The 23,894-nt window shown below is 47.8% G+C and overlaps 1 pseudogene; it reads left to right on the top strand.

Moving 5' to 3' along the window:
- LOC119445373 (structural maintenance of chromosomes protein 4-like) overlaps nt 1-23,894 on the top strand; it is a 74,641-nt pseudogene that overhangs the window by 26,915 nt on the left and 23,832 nt on the right.

The raw sequence follows: 23,894 nt of genomic DNA, 5'->3' as shown, positions 1-23,894 counted from the left end.
TCTCAGAATGTTCTGGAAGACTGGTGTAGTGAGTGACTGCATCCAAAGTAAAGATTGCAACGTCCGTGCATGTAAAGTTAAAATACCCAGTGGCTAACAGATGATCCAACCTGTGCAGAAATTGTACCCTTTAGAACTCGCCACCTCAGACGCTGTAGTATGTTAAATATTAGAGGAAGACGAGGACAACGGCAACTAGCGTGCTGAGAGCAAGCGGCTTGCTCGTGATCTGGCGCTTGTGGACTGATTTGAATGGCCAGTATGGACGCATTGTTACTGTCCTTCAGGCAATAAACTCCCCCTTTCCCGCCCCTCTACTGCAAAGACTCCTTTGTTTTACAAGCTCTCTACTAATTTGCAATTGCAATTGATGCTTCGCCTTTCGGGCAAAACTGTGACTTTTTTTGCAGTATTTGTATGTCACTAAAGTGAGGATACTTGCACTGTCATATTGCATTGTATGAGCACCTTGCTGTTTTGTCAAGACCTCTCATCTTGAATTTTTGTGTGCTTTAGGTTCAAGACTTGAAGAAGCAGCCAGAAAAGCTACAGAAGGACTTTGAAAAACTGCAAACCAAAAAGAGAAGCTCGAAAAGGAAAAGGTTGAAGTGGTGGCCAAGCTTGCCGAGGTGAGCTTCAGCTACTGTAACACTGTTGTAGGGCCCACACGTATTGCCATTCAGAACTAAATTCAAAGCTTGTTATAATAGTCATGTCCGACATGAAAACACCTTCGTTTCATCTGATATTGATTCTATAAGTAAAACTTGCGATCAGGTTTATGTGAAAAAAATTCAAGCATGGTGTCTCCAACTGGTCTGCAGAGGTTCTCATGTCATTTGCATGGCCATCATCAATCAATTCGCATGGCCATCAGTCGGTGTGGGGCACATGAACGATGCTCACAAATTCATTTTGCACCATGGTTTTCCAAACACACTTAGCACCATCACACTGATTGCAACAATACAGCCAGTGTGATCCCACATGATCGGCATGTTGGCTTGCCAGTTGTAGGCCAGCAAAGTCAAGCTGCTGATGAAGATATGCACACATGCCCAGAATGTGCTGTTTCAAGTTCCTTTAGCTGAGTATATGACATTTTTGCTACCAGAACACATTAATCTGCAAACAGACAAATAGTATTTACTTTTGTGCAACCAATATTCTCTTGAATCTTGCATTTTAGGTTTCACAATAGCTGCTGAATACTCCTTAAAATAAAACATAACAAACCAAATTTTACATTTACTTCTTCATATCCTATTATTCTGTATGTCCATGTTTGTTGGGTATAGGTTTTACTGTAAATTGTTCAAATGCTTGCATGAGGTGTGTTTGAAATGAATTCCTTTATGTACTAGGTTTTCATATTACACAGCAGTAGTTTGCACTTTTTTATCTTGAAGTTCACAGTTGAAAATAGGTATCCTTGTAGCTAGGACTTTGTATGTGAATGTTGCAGTAGTTTACAATCGCAATTTTGCTGTAGGTCAGGGAATCCCTCAAGACACAGACCGATGAACTTCAAGAGCAGAAGGCAGTCCACGAGCAAGAACTTCTTGGCCTTCGAAAGGGAGTGAGCGAAAAGAAGTCACAGGTAAGGGCTTGACAGTGGAAATAGTACTCTGCTTGGGACAGAAACCTTGTCCTAGGATCGCCAGATCTTGGGCTAGGCGCTCTTCGAGATTTAATTTATGACTAATTTACTAGAAGGTAATTGAAAGTGCATCACCATTTTTTCACTATCAAAGAGTCTATGCATCTCAACCTGCATGCATCTCAATGCCCCTGTGTGACGCTTCACAAGTTACAGCGTATAGTAGTTAAAATCTCCGGCGGGGCCTAGTAGAGTTCTGACACAGGTTTGTGAAGTTATAAAACATCACGCATGCTGGTCGCACGAAAAAGGATGACGCTTCACAAGTATGAAGGTTCAGGAACACTTATAAGTTAATATATAACTTGATACTAAAGCTGGTCTCAAAATGTCGAACCTGGTGCCATCTTTATTGTAATATCATGACACACCAAAACTTGCTGACGTTTCGTAGCAATAAGGCTAGGTGTTATGATGCTGCTCCTAAAAAATATTTAATAGTGCTGTATGCATTTCTTCTGGCTGCGCTCTGTGTGGCAGCCACAGTGATTGCAGGAGCAAAGCGAGTCAGCATAGGATGCGTCCACCTCCAGGTACCATGACAAAAACTGAGTTGTATAAGCAACTACTATTAATAAATTACTTGAGATGCTCTTGACGCTTGCCAGTACTTTTTCTGGAGTTTTAGATGCTTTGGACCTCTATTTAAAGCAAAAATTGACAAGTCAAAAATGCACTTTTATGATGGTCATATTTAGATGTCAATTGTTGCTTTTACCACAAGTCTGCATGCATACAAACTTGGTTGAACAGTTCCTAAACAAACGTTTGGAAGTCAGCATCCATGTACGTCATTTGTGTTATTTTATGCCTTGTCTATTTGTGCTGCACAAAATGTTTTCAAGAAACTTGACGTTTATTTGTCATATGTGAGGTCCTACTTTGTGTCCTCTAACATATCCTCTTGCAGCACTACATGCTTGTGGTCCTTTCTCTGTCCTGTGTTGTAGCACCATTAGTGTTCTTTGCTCTAATCGTTGCAGAACTGTCCTTGTTACATTACTCCCTTCCCCCCCCCCCGCCACTGTAGTATGAGATCGCCAAATCAGAGCTGGACCTCAGTGTCAGCACGTACCAGCGAGAGAGGTCAAGGTTGGAGGAAATCGAGCTCAACCTTGTCAAAGTGAACAACTCGCTAACCGACAAGTCTAAGTAAGCTTGCACGAACACCCGTTTTGTGCACTTAATTTGCTACTCCTTAGTGTTGAAAGTGCAAGTTTGCCTTGTGCAAGGGACACTGAAGAAAATTAAACGTCAGCTGTATTATTAGTAAAGTATCCTTCTGCAATACCATTAAAGCGACTTTTACAGTAACAAGGAGCTTGGTATTAGGGAGGTAGCATTATTGGTAAATTGTACGGGTGTGCAAATAGTGATTTTTGAGACCGAATCAAAAAATGGACAGCTGTTTGCACAATTAATATAAAACAGTGTTCACATTCTAGTATTCTTAAAATTAGCAAGTTTGTGTCATTACATCGAATGTTATGAAGCGTTTATGAAAAACACGAGTGGAGGATTACGAGGTTTCTTTGCATGTACAGGACTATTCAGAAAGTGCGAATGATCACTGTATAGCCTGTACAGTATAGCTACCTAAGCAACATAGCCTGCTCCACTACGCAAGTTCTCATGTTTTATTTATGTCTATACTATGCCCATGGGAGTGAAAATTTACCGTAATTTTGCTTGAATGTTATGTTTAATTGGGCAGAGTTGACATTTCTAAATATTCTAAAAGCAGTGATTCCACTCGTGCGCCAACTGCGCCAAAGTACGCCAGATGGGATTTACTGCGCCATCCTGATACAATCGACGAAAATTGCGCCTAACTGCGCCAATCAGCCACGGATTTGAGTCTATCGCTGACAATTGCACAGGGCAAGCCTTAGTTGCAAACTTAGTTGCTAACAGGAGACGAAACAGCACTAGCGCGTGCGTCCCAACTAAGCCACAGTGCCACGCATGGTGCCGACGCGGCGTCTGCCTTGCAAGGCGGCTCGACAGCAAAGTGCGGTTTCTGCTGAGGCTCGTGGCTTCAAGGTCCAAAGTGTGCCATTCACGAACATGCGCAGTGAGGTAAAAGTGTGCCATTCACGAGGACGAACATGCGCAGTGAGGTGTCGTTAGGCGCGGATTCCAGCCGATCAATGAGCGATTGCAAAGAAGCATCACGGCGTTGTTCGTCACCAATCTGGAGAAACTGAGACAGACATAACGCAGGGGTTCGGTTCGATGTCTGGCCCCTCTGGTTGGTCATCAGGGTAGCGGGACAAGCAGTCCGCGTCCAGATGGAGGCGGCCAGACTTGTAGATAACTGAGTAAGAGTACTCCTGAAGGTGCAGCGCCAAATGACCAAGTCGTCCAGTAGGGTCCTTCAGTGAAGAAAGCCAACAGAGAGCGTGATGATCGGTGACAACATGGAAAGGGCGGCCATACAAGTAAGGACGGAATTTCGAAACCGCCGAGACAAGGGCAAGACATTCCCGATCCGTAATAGAGTACAGTAAAACCTCGATAATTCGAACTCAGTTAATTCGAAATTTCAGTTAATTCGAAGAATTTGAGCGGTCCCGTCATTCTCAATGCAAATTCTACCGGATAATTTGAATGGCCCGCGCGGCTCTACTCGGATAATTCGAAGTTTCCGGCTAGTGGCAACGTGCGGCGGTTAAATTAGGGCGCTCCGTACAGTCGCCAACCGATTTTCCGAGCTCGTGGGGACGGAAAAATAGTCCGGAAAACTCGTTCGGCCGAAAAAAAAAGTTATTAGTGCGGCTTAAAAAAATCTCCAATAATACCCTGCCTCATACTACGTTTGGAGGGGATCGACTTGCTTGGATTTGCGCAGCAATGACGTCGTCTCCATGTACAGTCGACACGAACGTCACCGCGTTGGCGATCTCCGCCAACGGAGTTCGCCATGGAGATCCAAGAAACGAGCTTCGCACCGCTTAGCTCTCGCGAAGGTACAGGAAGTAGCGCCGATCACTGAGACATGGGTCTCCGAGACACCTGCTCAGTTTACACGCCACGTTCAAAATAGCAACCGAAACTTGAGAGAAAACAAAACGACTCACTGAATTAACAAGCGTGGTGTCAGCGCGCACGAACGAGCGCGGCGCAGCGAGCGAAGGTTAGTGCGGTCTATCGCTTCAACGGAAACTGAGCGGCGAGAGCACAGCGCATACTAAAGGTCAGAGCCGTTTGGAGATCGCTTTCAAGATACGGTGCGCGCGAGAAACCGCTCCGGCGCTAATTACGCAGTTAGAAGAGTAGAAGTCGCCCAGGAAGTCGCGTTTACGCTCCGCCGTGCGTTCGCTCTCCATGAAAGCGCGCGTCCCCCGCGCGCTGTCACTCGCACATACGGCGGGCGCGCGGCGATGATTTTATCGCCCTTGGACTTTGTATGGAACCTCAGGGCGGCGACGCCGACGGCGAAAATCCGCTTGAAGCGTCCATATAATTGCTGTCGCAATAAAAAAAGATCCCACAATAAATGGTTATAACGATAGTACTGAGGGCATATACTAAGAAAAAAGAAAAAGAGCAGTACTCTGGAGCGTTTTGTCAGCCAAGGAAAAGCGGGCATGGCCTCCGAGACTGGAGAATTGCGCGAGCTCTGTATTGATAGCGCGCGTTCCAATCTTGGAGGCTATACAACGAGCCACTGGAATCCAAGCCAGTGCAAAATCCAACATGGCGGCCTCCAAGATTGGGTAGCGCGGCTCGGAAAGAGCGATTTAGTCCCCAAAATCGAACTTTGGGGTCTCAATTCGTCGGAAAAATTGGGTGCGAAAATGCATGAACTCAATGGGAACCCTGACGGTGCATTTTTTAAGTCCGGAATATCCAGCAAGTCCAAATTTTTGGAGTCAAGCACCACCACGCCCGCTTTCGCGGCAGTTATCGATTCCGTGAACATCGTCCGCAACTTTGTTGAGTGCAGTGCGGGTGATATTTGTATGCTACGTTTTTTGAGCCAGCTGGAGAGCATGGCACTAGGAGCGGCGAACCAGTGCGCCAAGTAATCCCGCATCGGTGATTACATTGAGTAATTTTTCTCGGACATGGAAAATAAAGGTGATTTCTTTTTGTGGCAAGTTCTTGCTTGTTTTCTTTTTTTTATTATTCATTTCGGTTAATTCGAAAATCCGCTTAATTCGAAGAATTTTCGCGGTCCGGTGACCTTCGAATTATCGAGGTTTTACTGTAATTGCGTTCAGATTTCGATAAGAGACGACTTGCGTACGCAATAACACGGTCAACGCCTCATTGGTTTTGAGCTAAAACTGCACCGATGTCGTGAACACTAGCATCTGTACGCACTTCCGTGGGAGCAGCTGGGTCAAAATGGGCAAGAATAGGTGGAGTCGTTAGGGCGGCGATGAGCTCAGAGAAGGCGTCAGCTTGTAGAGGACCCCAACAAAACCGGACGTCTTGTTTGAGAAGGTCAGTGAGTGGACGTGCGAGCGCCGCAAAGTTTTTCACAAAATGGCGAAAGTAGGGGCAAAGCCCCACAAAATAGAGTAATTGCATTCAGATTTCGATAAGAGACGACTTGCGTACGCAATAACACGGTAAACGCCTCGTTGGTTTTGGGCTAAAACTGCACCGATGCCGTGACCACTAGCATCTGTGTGCACTTCCGTGGGAGGAGCTGGGTCAAAATGGGCAAGAATAGGTGGAGTCGTTAGGGTGGCGATGAGCTCAGAGAAGGCGTCAGCTTGTAGAGGCCCCCAACAAAATGGGACGTCTTGTTTGAGAAGGTCAGTGAGTGGACGTGCGAGCGCCGCAAAGTTTTTCACAAAACAGCGAAAGTAGGAGCTAAGCCCCACGAAACTACGAACGTCATGGACAGACCGTGGAACGGGGAAGTTCGTGACAGCGCGTACCTTCGCTGGGTCCGGTCGGACACTGGAAGCGTCAACGAGGGGACCCAGGACAGTAATTTGACAAAGAGCGAAGTGGCACTTCGAGGAATTTAGCTGGAGGCCAGCTCGTCGGAAGATTGCTAGAATGGTCGAAAGGCGCTCCAGGTGTGTTGCGAAAGTGGGGGAGAAAATTATCACGTCGTCCAGGTAACATAAACACGTCGACCATTTAAATCCTTGAAGCAGTGTGTCCATCATTCTCTCAAACGTGACTGGTGCGTTGCAGAGACCAAAAGGCATGACCTTAAATTGGTAAAGGCCGCCAGGGGTCACGAAGGCAGTCTTCTGGCGATCCAGGTCATCTACAGCGATTTGCCAGTAGCCAGATCGAAGGTCCAGGGATGAAAAGAAGGTGGCACCGTGGAGGCAGTCGAGGGCGTCGTCAATACGTGGAAGAAGGTACACGTCCTTCTTGGTGATTTTGTTGAGGTGCCGATAGTCAATGCAGAAATGCCAGGAACCGTCCTTCTTCTTTACTAATATGACGGGAGAAGCCCAAGGACTAGATGATGGTTCGATGATGTCCTTCGCAAGCATTTTAGCCACTTCTTTTTGAATAACTTCGTGCTCTGATGCGGACACACGGTAAGGTCGACGGCGAATGGGAAAAGAGTCGTCAGTGTTGATTCGGTGGGCGACAATCTTAGTCTGGCCCAGGGGTCGATCACGAATGTTGAAAATGTCGCTGTATGAGGCCAAAACCCGGCAAAGAGCGTCGTCCTGGTCAGGCGAAAGGTCTGATCCAATCATGTTGCGAAAAATGCTGTCAACGGAACTTGGTGACGGGGAAACTGCAGCTTCCTCAGGTGCAGTTATGGCAACAACCTCGACGTCATGGTCTGTTATAGCGGTGAGGTGGGCAAGCGACATCTTGTGGGGCAACACTTAGGGGGTCAGACCAAAGTTTAGTAGTGGGAGGAACACACAGTTATCAGCTAATGTGGCCATGGCATGTGGCACAGTAACATTGCGTGTCAGGCGGACGTTTGTAATCAGAGAGACGACATAGTGGCCGTCAGGAACGGGAGGGGTCGATGACAAACACGTACGTGCCGGCTCGCGGCGGTAGGCGAACAAAATCGGTGGGGCTTAAGCGGCTGACGGGTGTTTCGCAGGCATCTGATACAAGAGAAAGATCGAGGCAGAGCATTTCTGAAGAACAATTAATTAAGGCCGAGTGTGCCGAAAGAAAGTCAAGGCCAGGGATAAGGTAATGGGGGCAGTGAGCAAGGACGGCAAAAAGGACAACAGTGTGACGACCGGCAATGCTAACACGGGCGGTGCACATTCCGATCACTTGAACAGCACCACCATCTGCAACACGTATTGTCTGTGTCGTAGACGGCGTCATAATCTTCTGCAGGCGGCGGCATAAAGGGGCGCTCATAATAGACAAGTGTGCGCCAGTGTCGATGAGGGCGGTCACAGGAACATTGTCGACTTTGTCTTCTAGGAGGCTATGGTGAGTGGGGAGCGTCAGTAGAGGATTTTCAGGGGACGATGGCATTGCAGCTTCACCTTCATAAGCTGCACTATCTAGTTTTCCTGCGGCGATCGTCCAGAGAAGGACGGCAAGGAAAAGCGGCGAGGCTGCGGAGAGCGGGATTGGCGGCATTGAGGCGACGGGGAGTGGGAGAAGCGGCGAACAGGAGCAGTGGCGTCAGAGGGAAGAAGTTCGTGGGAGGACGACGAGTGGCCGGCCTGATGACAGGAAAAGCAGATCGGCCGATCGTTGGGCGTTCTCCATTCCGCAGGATTGCGGAAGGAAACGGGAGAGGTGTAAGAGCGTCAAGCGGGTCCAGAGGAATAAGGCTGAGCGTCAGGACAAGTCAGTGGGCACGCTGATGGAAGGCCAAGATTGGCAAACTCCTGCCTGACGACAGCTTGAATGAGGGACACCGATGGCTACGATGGGTCACTGGTATGGGTTGTAAACATGAGGGGTTGAATAGGTGCAGGACAGGCTGCTTCAATCTCGCGACGAACAATGCGAGTAATGTGATCACAGGTGGGCAGCAGGCGAACGGCATCACACAATGAAGTTGCAGCCGTATTGGGCAGCCGGGTGAATCTCTGGGTAATACGGCGGCTCTTCGCTTGTTCAAACCGCCAGCATTCTTTGATAATTGTGTCAACGGTATCAACGTTGGTCTATATGAGCAGGTTAAAAGCATCGTCGGCGATACCTTTGAGCACATGAGAAACCCTCTCGGACTCAGGCATCTGCTCGTCAACCTGGCGAAAAAGAGGGATAACGTCCTGAATGTACGAGACGTATGACTCGGAGGATGTCCGTGCACTAGTCGCAAGTTCATTCCGCGCAGAAAGCTGCCGACCAGTGCTGTCACCGAAAAGGTCGTGAATCTTCTGTTTAAAAGAGTCCCAGCTGGTAATGTCCGCCTCGTGCGTCTCGAACCACACCTGCGGTGGGCCATTGAGGTAAAAAAGCACGTTGGCGAGCATAAGGGTCGGGTCCCACCTGTAGCCGGCGCTGATCCGTTCGTAAAGGTTGAGCCATTTGTCGACGTCAACCCCATCCTGGCCATAAAACACGCCAGGATCACGAGCAGGAAGCGGAACGATGTAGGTCCGAGCCACGGGAGGGGCAGGGGGTGAAGACGATGTGCCTCCATGGACTAACATGTTCGCAAGCGTGATGAGGCGGCCGTTGCGGAGCTCCGTGATCGAAACAGGGAACTACCCAGCACCTCCACCAAAAAGATGTTACGTAAAACGACACAAGGCGGGACTATTGACACTGTATTTACAGTATGAGAGACACAGTAGTCAAGATGGTAGACAGCCACCAGCACCAGAGAGCCGTCTTCTTCGTCATCTGCCCCAGGCTGAATGTCTCTCTCGTATCATTCTATATATATATATATATATATATGCTGGCTTTTTTTGTAAGAATGGACTTTTCCTGACAAAATTTCGTCTTCCTCACAGGGTGGAGTACAAAATTCTGCGCATCGGTGCTGAATGAAGTGGATGGCAACAGTGATGTGATCGGCTGTTGGTGTAGGCCAGGTGTAAAGGACACGGATGCTTTTTGCATCATTTGCAGTATGACAATTTCCTGTGCACAGCATAGCACTGCTGCTGTTGAATGCCATGCAGGCATGAAAAAGCATCTGGAGGCAGCGGCAAAGCTGAAAGACTCAAGTGGTGTGCTACTAGTGCCCAAGAGTGTGCAAGCCACGATAGATTTTTCACAGGGGATGCCTCATGCCACATTGCAATGTCAAGTGCGTGAGGCTGAGGCCGTATTTGCAATGTCTGCTGTTTCAAAAGGCCATTTCCTATAGCTGGGGCGACGCTTTCTTATGTCATATCCGATGGTCTGGGGCCTTACTTCTAATCAAAGCTTGTGACTGAGTTATGTCAGCCAAGTGTTTTTTTCTCCCTTATGATTGACAAAACTCCAAAGCCGGAGCACCACATCCAGCAGTTCGATTTGCTGTGAGATATTTCTCTGAGAGTTGGCAGCAGGTAGTTGTTAAACACTTGAATTCTTTTAACCTTGGCCGGGCCACTGGAGATATAATAGTGGAGTACATAGAGGATGCCCTCGCTCTGCTTCTAAGACAAGGCCTACTTTGTTTCTTTAGTGATGGCCCTAATGTCATGAAGAATGTGAAATCAAGGCTCAAACAAAACATCAACCCACATCTGGTCGACGTTGGGGAGTGCACTCTGCACAAAGTGCACAACGCATGTTCAAAGTGGCTGGATGCGTTTTGCGGCGATGTGGAACCACTTGTGAGAGATGTTTACTACCATTTCAAGCATTCCTCTGTGCGTGCTGAGGGCCTAAAAGAACAGCAAGAGTTCTTGGGCATAAAGCCTCATGTTTTTCTTCGACATCTATCAAACCGCTGGCTGACATTACAAGACTCACTAGCCCGCATGCAAGAACAGTTCACTGCCTTGCAGTCTTTCTTTTTGGAGATGAGCACTGTTGCGCGGCAACCAGATGCCCAGACTCGGCACAGCAAACTTGCTGCAGCTTTTAGAAAGAAGACCCTTTACGCAAAAGTGTTGTTTTTAAGAAATGCTGCTGAGCTTTTCACTGGGTTTCAGCACTTGTTCCAAAGGCAGGAGCCACTTGTGCACATCCTTCATAATGAGAGTCTGCCACTGGTGCGACAAGTCTTGAGTCGTGTCTTATGCAATTAAATGTTTTGTGGCAAGAGTTCTGAAGAAATGACGAAACTAAATTTGGATGATGGAGCCCTGTGGAAGGCATGGCCGGAAAGCTGCTTGGATACTGAGAAAGCAATGGATGGCTGGGACCCTGCAGAAAAAATATGTTTCGCCTTGGAGCTCCCACATTCTACCTCGCTTGTGTGAAGGCACTGCTTCGAAAGCTGCCTCTCACAAACAAAGTAATTATGCATGCAAGCTTTCTGGTCCTAAAATATGAGAATGTTGAACAGGAGGTGCAGTCTTTGCAGTATATTGCAGGGCAATTGCAGCCTCAGGTCATAGGTGACGATCAGGTGTCATCAGTGATTGGTGAATGGTACATGCTTAAGTGTGATGCTGACAGAGGTGCCTCGCACTTTGAAGGGAAGGTCGATCATTACTGGGCAAGAATATTTTACCTGAAGACAATAACAGGTGCCCCGAGATACCCTTTGCTCTCTAATCTGATAAAGGCGTTTCTCTCTCTACCCCATGGAAACGCTGACTTAGAACAGGTCTTCAGTGAGCAAAAGCATCTTGTCGATGGCCGGAGCTTGCTGAGCATTTCTAGCATTCATGGAATGCGCATGTGAAAAGTTATCTTCAGCGCTATGATGGTGACGCGCTCAAGGTGCCTCTCAACCCTGACCTTCTGAAGAGTGTAAAGCAATCTCGTGCAAAGTATGCACAGCGGATGAGTGCTGAAGGCACAAACAAGCAGAAGGCAGCAGAAGAGCCTGCCTCGAAGCAGCCTTCTCATGAAGCTGAAAAAAAGCATTAGAGGACCAAGTGGCAGCCAGCAAGGCATTGCTTGCTAGTGCAGAAGAAATAATCAACTTGGGTGTCAAGCAAAAAGACATCAACAAAGTAGCAAGTGGCCATGTGCTCCTAACAAAAGGAAATGCAAGTCTTGAGCAGGCACTTAAAAAGCTTGATGAGCACTCAAAAGGAAATGTCGAAGACAAAGCATTGATATCATGTCAATCACATCAAGCTGCTAGTTAGCTTCTAGTCATATTGTATTCTAGTCATATAGTAGTTGTATTTGTGTTCAGTGTAGCTATAGATGCTGCTCAGGTACAAGAGCTATTTTGTATAGTTACTTTGGGGATGGTAATGTGATAGGCTGGTGGGTGCTCAAGTGATACTCATAGATAACAGCATCTTGGAGTAAAAAATAAAAATATTGTTTCCAGTTTATATGTCATTCTTTGTTTTGTCTTTTTTTGCTTGGTCCTGTAGATACTTTCATTTGGACGAACATTGGTGCAAATTCAGCATGCACCACGTCTTGCAGGTTTCTGCAGAATTCATTGGTCACTTTCAGGACGTCCGCTGAAGCTAAAGCATGATTGCACTGACGTCATTTGCATATCTTTGTTTTCTATTGCAAAAGTAAACATTATTTGTGAAACTGCTCCGAATTTTGGATTTAGTGCTCCAAAACTGATTTTTTCCCATAACCTGCTCCAAATTTACATTTTCCTGCTCCAAAAATTGCTCCAAATCCTATTTTGGCTGTTGCACCCCTGCACCATATATAGTTTAGTTAAATAGCTACATATACTTCAGCATAATGAACTTCAATTTAATGAAATTGTTAATATAAGTATGTATTTAACTTATTTTATGGTCAGTAGAACACCATGTATTTTGAACCTCAATATAATGAAGTGTCTTCCTACGCGATTTCAACATAACGAAATTTCGCTGCTGCCACAAAATAATACCAAGGCAATAAATGGAAACTGCCACAGATGCAGATGGTCAAATAGTTGAATTACATGCATTTGCTTGCGAATGCACGTCTGCAATCGCATGCTGCATAACAGAGCGGCTGCCAAAGTGGAGCAGTGCCTTCACCAGTAGTGGCAAACTGAACTGGTGGTGTCCTCCAAAATCCCGTCGCACGCGCTGCCTCATTTCAGAGGTCATAACTGTCCAGTGCAGTGTTGGCACGGTGTATCGTGGAGTGCGACAACACCCGATGTGGTGTTCTTGTTGTTGCTAATTATCCCTGCCTCGCGTAGCGAGAACAGTGATGAACATTAGTAGCGGTACTAAACACAGGACCCTCTCAAAAATATGTAAATATACTTTAATATAAACATACTTCACATAATAAAAAAGAAGAAGCTGTTCGTCTCATTGTGAACATGCTACGTAACAGCCACACAAAACTACTCTTTCAAGAATTGAAACTGCTTTCGCTTCCTGATTTTTATGACATTACGGTGATTACCTTAGCGATGTCAGGTGGACATATGTCAAAATAAATTTGGCCTTTCTTTAAGAGCAAAAGCATGCAATAGTCGTTTGTGCCAGAAGTGAAATGTTCCTCAGAGAATAATGAACTGTGGTGGCGAAATGCTGCATTACCTTCTACCTCAGAATCTTAACAGTGTTACAGAGCTGTTGTATACTGAGTGTTACAGGGCACTCCGCAACCATACCCCAAGATTCGTTGAAAAATTCACTGTGGTGTTGTTCTTGGCTTTCTCTGTATGTTAGCTTGAACCAAGTACAGCAAAAGAACAGCAAGAACTATTCTCATCATGGCACTGTCAGGACCACTGCTCACACACTCTGAATATAGTGAAGTCAGCATGTTGTTAGATACAGATGAAATTATGCACCAACACATGTTCACACTTTGTTTTGTCTGTGTCTCCTATGCGTCTTTTCACCAGTTGTGACTTGGTGCTTCTGCTAATTACAGCAGAACCTCATTGATACCTATTTCAAGGGACTGCAGGGAAACGTGACAGTGAGGAAAACATTAAATTGCCACAGTAACATCAGAAACAGCTCTGAATTTACTTCCAGTACAGTTAAGACGTCTCGGCACTCGTACTGTAGCCAGAGACAGCATGTGTATAATTAAGGGACACATACTACGTGACACACGCTGTGACAGTGGCATCTATCTTCTCTTAATTATTTTGCGTGTGCTTCACAGTGTAACACCTGTATCGCGGCGAAGCTGACTTTAGGAAACAGGCATAAAACGCTAGCTGACACTCGCTTATTGGAGCTGACAATCTCGTACTTCCGGCATTTGGGGGCAGGGTCATAGGTGGGGCTTGACAGGCTTATAGCAAATATACGTTTATTGTTTTCGTAGCAACCTGCGAAAGCGAATTTGCCTCTGCACCGCTAAATTTACATGATTACCGTGTTCAAATGCAATGCAAGATGCAGCAGTGTTATGGAATGTTGACGTATAAAATGGGAACATAATACATAGAAGCCAATGAGCTTTAGTTCGGGACTGCGCAAACGTGAATAACAGCTGGGAAAATGCAGCAGTGACGAAGGTATCAAAGCGGTTCTACTGTATGTGCGTGTGCATCATCCCCGAGTGCCATTTATAGTTGCACACTTTACCATGATCTGCTGACAACTTGTCTCACTTGGTATAATAGCCCACAGCGCCAATTACTCGCCCTTCTTGCAGGAAGAACTGAAGACCCTGAAGCAAACACTTGCTGATGTGCAGGCAAGAATCGACAGCGGAAAATCTGCCGATAATGCACTGAGTTCAAAGCCGATGGAGCTCAAGAACCAGCTGGAGCAGAGCGAGGCTGCCCTTCAAGACCGCCAAGCCAAAGTGACACGCTGGACGAGAGAGATGAGCTGCTAATCTCTTCAGACCGCATTTTGTTTTAAAACAAAGCTGTCGTTGCCCACCCCCAGGAGTTTGGCACATTGCCTCACCTGACGAGCTCAGTGGGGGGTTATTTCGCTGCTCTGCTAGCTGACAATGAAGAGCTTTACACCTGAAAAATAAGCCCACGCAGCCGTGCCATCGGTCATTTGCAGCCATATTTGCTGAACTACAATGCTAAGGCTTTAGTGGGACAAAAAGGGCTGTAGTTTAGAGGCCATATTTAGGTAAGTTTTTCTTGTGGCATCTCAAGGTTTAGCTGCCATGGATATGGTGGCACAGTGCCTCATTTGTCTGTAAGCATCTCTAAGGTTCACCGGCATAGCTGATGATAGTTGCAAGAAACATTCGTTGCTAAAATCCGCTGCGCAAGGCAGGAGGAAAGACCGCTCTGCATCACTTGTCACGTTGCACCACAGTTACCGTATTTTTGCACGTATAACCCGCCCCTGCATATAATCCGCACCCTCACTTTCAGCCCACTGAAAAAAATATATATCCTCGCGTATTGCCCGCACATTTGATGCCGGAAAGGCTGCACCAAAGTGTGGTGAAACAAATTCTTGGGGCAACAAAACGACCTACAGTCGCGGTGCGCAGCTTGTAGGCTTTCTTGCTTCTTTCTCCACTGCCGCACGCAGGACTCATCAACATCATACCGTCTTCCCGTTTCGTGGTTTCCAACTTCCTCGGCGATGGTGACAATATTCAGCTTTTGATGTGGGGGTAAACAAGTGCCGCCGAACGGTGCTCATAACAACTGAATAGATTGGTCCCACCTTTGTATGTCCACCAAGCGAGCAGTCAAACGAAAATGACAACAAAAAATGAGGGCAAAGATCATCAAAGCACTTCTCCAACTTCCCGCGCGGCGTCGCCACCTACCATTCTTGTATAACCGCAGAATACAACTATTAATATACAGCAAAAGGTAGAAATTAAAAAAACTTTTTACATTGAAATAACTTAAACACCTAGACAGTTGACTAGAGTGTGGTGGCAAAAGCCACCGCCCCATTTCAAAGAGAATTCCACTCACAACCATCATCAGAATCGTCGTGTAGAGCGGAGTTTTTTAGTTTTGGCGTTCAAGCTGTTCACTCTTGAATAACGCTTTTTTCTTGCGGAAAACTCCATCTGACTGGTCAGCCCAATATTTTTTCTCAGGTTGCTATATTATTGGGCTGTGTGCACAAAATGAGCAGTATTAGCGAGATAAAGAGAGGTTTATTCACTATCTGCGGTAGGGGCTTCATGGCACAACGCTAGGCTTGTGCGAATATTCGAGCGCTTCGAATATTTGAACGATTATTACAGTATTCTAATTCGCTTCGACCCGAATTTAAAATTTCCTATATTTCGAAGTATTCGGGGTGAACGAATATCAAAACTGCGTGCAAGTACTATCAGGAGTTTTGGTTTTGTTAGGCAAGCCGCAGTGCCATTGACATCAGGCCTACATATTGACTACATGTGAAGCCAAGACAAGCTAAGCCACATTCAGAGTGTTGTCGTAGCCATGTTACACGTGCACATTCGTCAAGGCTCCCATTTCATTGTTTGGTTACCGTGTGGCACGCGTGCAGTGAGCAGCTATTGATCGCACTCCACGCTTGAACTTCAGTGTGCATCAGTTGCTTCAGTCAAGTGAGATGGTCAATGCGTCCACGAGTGCCAACCCGATATGGAATTTTTTTGTAAAGGTCCCGCCTGGCCAAGAAGCTCAGTGTCTGAAGTGCCACTCCATTCTGAAGACGCCAACGAGGACTACGACGACTCTGGCAACGCATTTAAAGAGGCACCCAGATGTCTTCGTGACATACGGAAAGGAACATTGTGCGCAGAAAAGCGTGAAGTCTACTGCTAAGCCTGACGTGCAACAGCCTTCAGTTGCTGACCGGTTCAAGCCGAAGCTGAAACATACGGCGCCAAAAGCACAGCAAATGACAAAGGCCATTGCCGGATATATAGGGCGTGGGATCCATTCTTACAGTGTTGTTCAGGAGCTGGGCTTTGTGGCCGTTATGAACGCTGCTATGCCTGAGTACGTTGTGTCGTCGTGGGCAACGTTTTCCCGAGCAATAATTCCGGAACTCTACGCTTCGAAGAAGCAAAACTCGATAAACAGCCTTCAGGCGGTGATTGACGGTGGAGTCGAGGCCATTTCAATAACAACGGACAGTTGGACATTGCGTGCTAATGAAAGCTACTTCTCAGTAACATGCCACGTCATGGACAGCTCACTTCAACTTCATGTGCACGCACTGGCATTTACAGAAATGGCAGACGCTCACAGAGCCGGAAACTTGGTGCTGTTTCTAAAAAGCGTGATGGAGGAGTAGGCACTTCCCGATCTAGGTACTGTGCCAGTGTACAGTTGTTACAGATAATGGAAGAAATTTCACTGCAACAATGACACAGTCGCCTTGGATAGGCATAAAATGTTTCGGGCACACGCTGCAGTTGTGCGTGAGTGATGTCAAGCGGGATGTACCTGGATTTCCAACCTTGCACGAAGGCCAGGGCTATCGTTGGCCGCAATAAGAAAAGCTCAAACGCTCGGGCGTGCCTTATGGAAGTACAAATGAAAATGCAGCTGAATGCACTGGAAGTGGTGCAAGATGTTCCGACGCGTTGGAATAGCGAGCATCAGATGATGACTAGGCTGCTCAAGCTTCGCAAACCGATCACCGTGAAGCTTTGGAGTGTGATGCTGTTGATAATCTCACTGCAGCTGAATGGAAGCGGATGACTGCTGCTGTGAAGGTACTCGATCCACTTGCTGAAGCCACAACAGAGCTATCTGGGGACAAATATCCCACGTTGTCCCAAGTAATTCCATCGCTGGAGTGCACTGGCATTGTATTTGCTCGGCACGCACCTCAATCATATGAGTCATCGGCAATTGCTTAGTCTCGCACGCAGCATCAAGGCAAGGTTTCCTGGTGTCAAGACATCTGAGGATACAGCCCTAGCGATGTTGCTAGATCCAAGATTTAAGGGTGCCTGCTATACGGAAAGGGCAGAGAAGTGGGCCTGCGCTATTCTTACCAAAGCAGCAGAGGGAACAGTGCAAGTTGTCTGCTTCGAATCATCAAGTGAGAGTGATACAGGTTCAGATAGCTCCCAAGATGCTTCTGTGTGGGGGCGGCCTTTGCTAGCTTTGTATCTATGAAAACTGGTCCTTCCATCAAAGATGATGTTCAGAACTACCTGAGAGCTCCCCTCTTTCCTCGCTGTGAGGACCCACTCGATGGCGGAAAAGCAAAGGCAGCCACCTTCACCCGTCCCTTGTAAGGGTAGCCCGCAGGTACCTTTTAGTGCCAGCAACCCAGACAACAACCCAGACAACAAATTTTCGACAGGGGGTGCCATCGTAACCTGCAGAAGGGAGCACTCTTTCCCAGCATGTGAGCAACTTGTTTTTCTGCATGAGAATTTTGACTTTCATTTTATTAACTGTAGAAGAGAACACCTTTTAGTTGCATGTAGAGCTGTGATATTTTTGTATTGAAACCTGTTATCAAATGATCTTTTTTTCTGGGTGTTGTAGTAGTAGAACTAGTAGAAGGTGGCACCTTCTTCACAGCATGTGGAGCTGCTAGTCTATATGCCATATTTTTTACGTACAATATATACCAAATGATTTTCTGTGATGTTTTATGCATGTGTATGTGTTGTAGGTTGTTATCTGTGTAGAAGAGTGCATCTTCTACAACTAGTCTATATACAAAATTTTTTTTACTGGTAAAGATGTGTTATCACAGGATTCTCTGTGATGCCTTGGTATGTTGCAACCTCAAAAATAAAGAATTTTTATATAAAACAAGTTTGAACTGCTCAGTTTTGTTCTTCGGACACCTGACAAACTATTTGAATTCGCTTTGAAAGTATTCGACCCCAAGGACTATTCTCTTCGAATTCACTTCGAACCAAAATATTACTATTCGCACAAGCCTACACAACGCACATTGCCATAAAGCTGTACTAAAGAAAAAACCTCGCATATAATCCACACCTCTACTACTGCACCACTGAAAGTTTTGCATTTTCGGGGCGGGTTATGCGTGCGAAAATATGGTATTTATCCCGCAGTCTGTGGGATCTGCAGGAATTTCTTTCTGTATCGCTGTTGACTTTGCACATGGAAAAAGAAAACTGAGGAGAGCCTCTGACATCTGTCTTTGCAAAGCCTCCCCAGACTGGCACATCGAACCTGTGTAGCAGCACGAACCCTTTCTCATCTCATAGCCAAGTGTGCCGCCTCCGGGATTTGCACCACGCCACTGAGGTCATGTCAGAAAAACCAGTTAGCATCCTTGCAATCATTGCTATTTGCCCCATAAATGAAGACGGTGAAGCCTAAAGTGATACCGTGACTTCTGCCACACTCCTCGCAATACATACTGCTTTTTCCTTCCTCTATGGCTGTTACTTTGAAACATAATGCTGTGTGCATTTCAGGCTGCACGAATCTCTCACTGTCTTGTGTTAATTCATAATCTGTGCTACTGGAAAAAAAGTGTTCACTGTTCAGCTATGGGGATCCACTTGTGCTGGTTGTGAAAGCTTAAGTGCTGTTTTACTGCTGGTTTGCGTGGTGTCATTCCACTTATAGCCTTGTGGGAACAGAAGACTCAGAACAAGCAAACATTTATTCGGCGGACAACTAAGCTGATGCGGCCATGATGCCGAGCCTTTTCTTCTTTGGATGCGAAGCACACTGTCCACTACATGGCTCCCCCCTAGTGATGAAAGGCATTGCCGTCGAGTGTTTTATCTGTTTGAGATGGTGTTGCCAGCGTCCATGTGAACTGGCTTCAAACGGTCTATAGATATCGTCTCTTCGCGTCCGTTAACAAGGAGAGTGACGTACTTAGGATCGTGCTGAGGACTTTAAAGGACGGTCGTAAGGTGCTTGTAGTGGAGTGCAAGTGGGATCGTGACGGATGAAGACATGGCTGGTATGAAGTAATGATGGGCTCATATAAACGGTCTTGCAATCCTGACGAAGTGGTAGTGGTATGACAGTAGCCATACTGACAGTAGTTGCAGGTGGTTGGTGTAAGAGTGTAGCTCAGCTGATGTCGGTTCTGAGGCAAAGAACTCACCGGGTACGCGAAGTGTCGTGCCAAAAAGCAGCTCTGCGGATGAACACTGCGTGTCTTCTTTCACCGCGGTGCGAAGACCTAGTAGAACCAGAGGCAGGCGCTCTGTCCATGGAATTGTGGAGTCCTGCACATGCAGTGATGCCTTCAGTTGACGGTGGAAGCGTTCCACCATGCCGTTGGAACTGGGGTGGTAAGCCATAGTTCGTATGTGTGTTGCTCCTAGAAGGGGAGAGAGCCCGAAAGAGGGACAATTCGAATTGTCTCCCTCGGTCTGTCGTTATGGTGTGTCGCATGCCATAACTAGCGATACAGGTGTGCAAAAGAGCCTGTGCCACAGATTCTGCAGCAATGTTGCTTAGCGGCGTTGCTTCCGGCCAGCGGGTAAATCTCTCGATACAAGTGAGTATGTAATGTTGGTTTGCGGACGGTGGTAGCGGACCCGCAATGTCGATGTGAACATGGCCAAAACGAATGTCTGGTGGTGGAAAATGACCTGGAGCGCTCATGGTGTGTCTGTTGACCTTGGCACGCTGGCATTGGATACACGACTGCGCCCAGCAACGGACATCGACATTCATACGGGGCCAAAGGTAGCGGGAGGTGACAAGACGTTGCGTAGTTCGCACTCCTGGGTGCGATAAAGAGTTTAGAGCATCGAAGGCCTGTCGTCGGAATTCTTGTGGGACATACGGTCATGGCCAACCTGTAGACACGTCGCAAATGACGGTATAGGCGCAGCCAGGTAGCAAGATCTCTTCGAAGCGCAGGGAGTTTTTCGCAGTTCGGAGTGTTGGAAGTTCGGGGTCTGTGCACTGAGCAGTACCTAGGCGCATGAAGTCGATGCCGGAACGAGCGACTTGAGTTGCGTTCATGTAAATCCGCGACAGGGCATCAGCAACGGGATTGTTGGTACCACTGATATATCGAATGTCGGTAGTGAACTTGGCAATATAGGCAAGCTGGCGAAATTCACGTGGTGTGTGTGAGGAACTGTTGGAAGTAATAGCATAAATCAGTGGCTTGTGGTTGGTGAGAATAAAGAACCGGCGACCTTCGAGGTTATGACGGAAGTGGCGGACTGCGAGGTAGATTGCCAGGAGTTCGCGGCCGAAAGTGCTGTAGCGAGTTTCTTGCACTGTCAGCTTCCTCAAGAAGAAATGCATGGGCTGCCAAGCATTGTCAACCAGCTGTTGAAGAACAGCGTCAACAGCTATGTCGGACGCGTCCACCATATTGGAAATTGGCGCATTAGGCTTCGGGTGCGCTAGAAGAGTGGCGGAAGCAGAGCATTTTTGTCAGTGGTAAAAACACTTTCGGCAGCATGCGTCCATAGTAGAGGCGTGATGCTTGAGGTTTTTTAAAGAACAGACTGCGTAGCGGCTGCAAGATGGATGCACAACGAGGAATGAAACGGCGGTAGTAATTGATGAGGCTCAGAAATTGCCGCAATTTTTTTGTGGTCGGCGGTTGCGGGTAATCTTTAATGACTTGAACGCGGAGTGAGACGGGCTGGATGCCACGTTGATCAACTCGATGCCCGAGGAAATTGAGGGAATCGACGCCAAACTCGCTCTTCTAGACGTTGATAACGAGGCCATATTTACGGAGACATTCGAAGACCTTACACAGGTCCGATTCATGTTTCGCAGCAGATCGTCTGAAAACGAGAATGTCGTCTAAATAGACGAAACAAGTCAGCCCACGTAGCACTTGGTCAATGAACCGCTGAAATGTTTGAGCAGCAGTTCAGTGACCGAAGGGCATGTGGACGTATTCAAACATGCCAAATGGTGTGATGATTGCGGCTTTATAAATGTCAAAGGCTCTACAGGAATCTGATGGTAAGCTTTCACCAGATCCACTTTGCTGAATATGCAGCAACCGTGAAGCGAAGCGGTGAAGTCGTGAATGTGAGGAATAGGATACCAGTTGGGAATCGTCACTTTGTTTATTGCCCGGTAATCTCCACATGGCCTCCAATCACCTGTCTTCTTTGGAACCATGTGTAAAGCGGACGCCCAAGGGCTAGCAGAAGGCCGAACGATACCCAACTCGAGCATGTGATCGAATTCCTGTTTTGCAATTTTTAGGCGGTCAGGTGCTAAGCGGCGGGGTCAGGCATATATATACTGGTGGTCCTTTCATGACAATGTGGTGCATGACCTTGTGCAGGATCGGGCGATCAGGTGAGGGGGGTTGAAATAACTGGAAATTCTTTTAGGATGGTGTACCAAGGTGTCGATACCTGGGTGTGTGCTTGTAGGACACGCAAGGGCGGTGCAGTTGTGGTGATGCCTTGTACCGACAGGTTTTTCATGGAGTCCCACAGGCGGCATAGGCGTAGGTCGACAACCAAGTTGAACTTCCACAAAAAACGACACTGATGATGGGGCCGCGGATGTCACCGACGGTGAATAGCCATTGAAAGGGACGCTGCAGTCTGAGATGAAGAGTCAATGATTTCTGGTCATACATTCTAATATTAGAACCATCGACCGCAGTGAGAAAGGACGTGTCGTGGCGATGTTGTCTTCGGTCGTCAAAGGTAGGCGGAAGCACACAAATTTCTGCGCCACTGTCTACAACGTAGCGAAGTTTCGTTATGCGGTCGGTGACAGAGAAAAGACGGGACGTAGGGCCGGTAGCACTTGCTCTCATCATTGACTGGCCGGACCGTTTCCCGAAAAGTTACACGGTGGACGGCACTGGTGTGCACGAGTGCCATATCGGGTGTGGTACCAACAAATAGCACCATTGAAATAGCGGGAGTTGCTTGGTTGGGCGTGTGATGATGTGGACTGGTCTCTACCCGCAGAGAAACGCAAGGTAGCCAGCTCAGTTGTTAGTTGATGCACTTGCGAAGCAAGCTGTGTGTTTGAGGCGCTGAGTTCGTCAAAGCGCTCCTCTAACTGTAACAGACTCGAGATTGGCGCCTGACAAGGGTCGATGGCAGGTACGAAACGATGGGAAGTATCCATGATCTGGTCTGCCGTTGTTGCTAAGTCTTCAATGGACATTGCCGTAGGTGAGGCACATAAAATCATCCGTTCCTGATTCGGTAGACGCTGAAGGAAGAGCTGGCAGACGATTTTTGAGTCCGTTGAAGATGGATTGCCTCCGAGTAGCAGGGTGCGGTAGGAGGACGCCAGTTAATGTTTGTGCTCGGTGTGCGGGGCCGAGAGATGAAATGCGCGGGCTTTCCGTGCTTGTGACTCGGCGTGTGGGGCCGAAAAGCGCGGGAGGTGAGCGTCGCTGGTGGCCGTGGTCGATGCGCGTTGCCGGGAGGAGAGACCATCTGGAACGACGGGGCAGCCAGGCTGACCAGAACGGGCAGTGCCAGCGAGATGGAGCGGACCGAATGCCGGCCCACGTCCCGGAATCCCGGTCCTGCACTGCGAACCGGGCGCCGCCCCGGCTTCTACCATCGTCGCGGGTCCTGCTGAGCTGGGCACTCGTCCCCGCTCGCACGACCGCTGCCGTGCTGCGGCTCGGGCCACGTCCCAGAGCCCTGGTCCGGTTCTCCAAACCGGGCGGCGCCCGGCTTCTGCCACCATCGTGGCTCTTGCTGAGCTGGGCCTCGTCCCGGCTCGCACGACCGCTGCCGTGCTGCCAGGCTCGGGCTACGTCCCAGAGCCCTGGTCCTGTTCTTCGAACCGGGCGTCGTCCCGGCTTTCACTCCACGCTGTGCTGGGCTTCGCCCCGGCCCTCATCCCACCGCTACGGTGCCGAGCTCGGGCTACAACCCAGAGCTAACGCTCCGGAACCGGGCTACGTCCTGGTGCCACCCTGAGCTTCAACCGCTGCCCGTATACCCACCGCCGTCAGTGCCAAGTCCGCCGAGCCGTCGCCACGAGGCCGGACTCTGTTTAGAATTGTGAGTGCTCGTGCGTGACACTTATCCAGCTTACCTGTATAGTTCGTGTTCCCGTATTCGTCCCATGTGCCGTTCGTGTCATAAATACGTCTCTTTGTGTCTCTGGTTGCTTTCTTGTGCGTCTGGCTGACCTGCGCCCACAACATAATCATCACAATTTTGGCGAGCCTGCCAGGATCGGCTTCAACATCTTGCCGACAGCTAGACGCACGGGAGGAAAACCAAGGATATTGAGAGACTGTACGCGATCGGCAAAGACATGGGCTTAGCTGGCGCCGCTCTTCGCGAGTGGATTGACGCGCAACGCGTGACAGAAAGGGAACTTCGCGCCCAAGTTCGTGAAGATCAGCACGTGAACTTTGAGCTAGAAGAAAAATGGCTACAAGCCGAGGAACGCGCTTTACTGCTGAAGCTCAAGCTTCAAGAACAGACAACCAGTTTGAACGTGTGAGATAGTGTA

The sequence above is a fragment of the Dermacentor silvarum genome, chromosome 1, assembly GCF_013339745.2.
Source record: "Dermacentor silvarum isolate Dsil-2018 chromosome 1, BIME_Dsil_1.4, whole genome shotgun sequence".
Taxonomy (NCBI): domain Eukaryota; kingdom Metazoa; phylum Arthropoda; class Arachnida; order Ixodida; family Ixodidae; genus Dermacentor; species Dermacentor silvarum.
The sequence above is the reverse complement of the archived record's forward strand: the minus strand, read 5'-3'. Positions and strand labels throughout refer to the sequence as shown.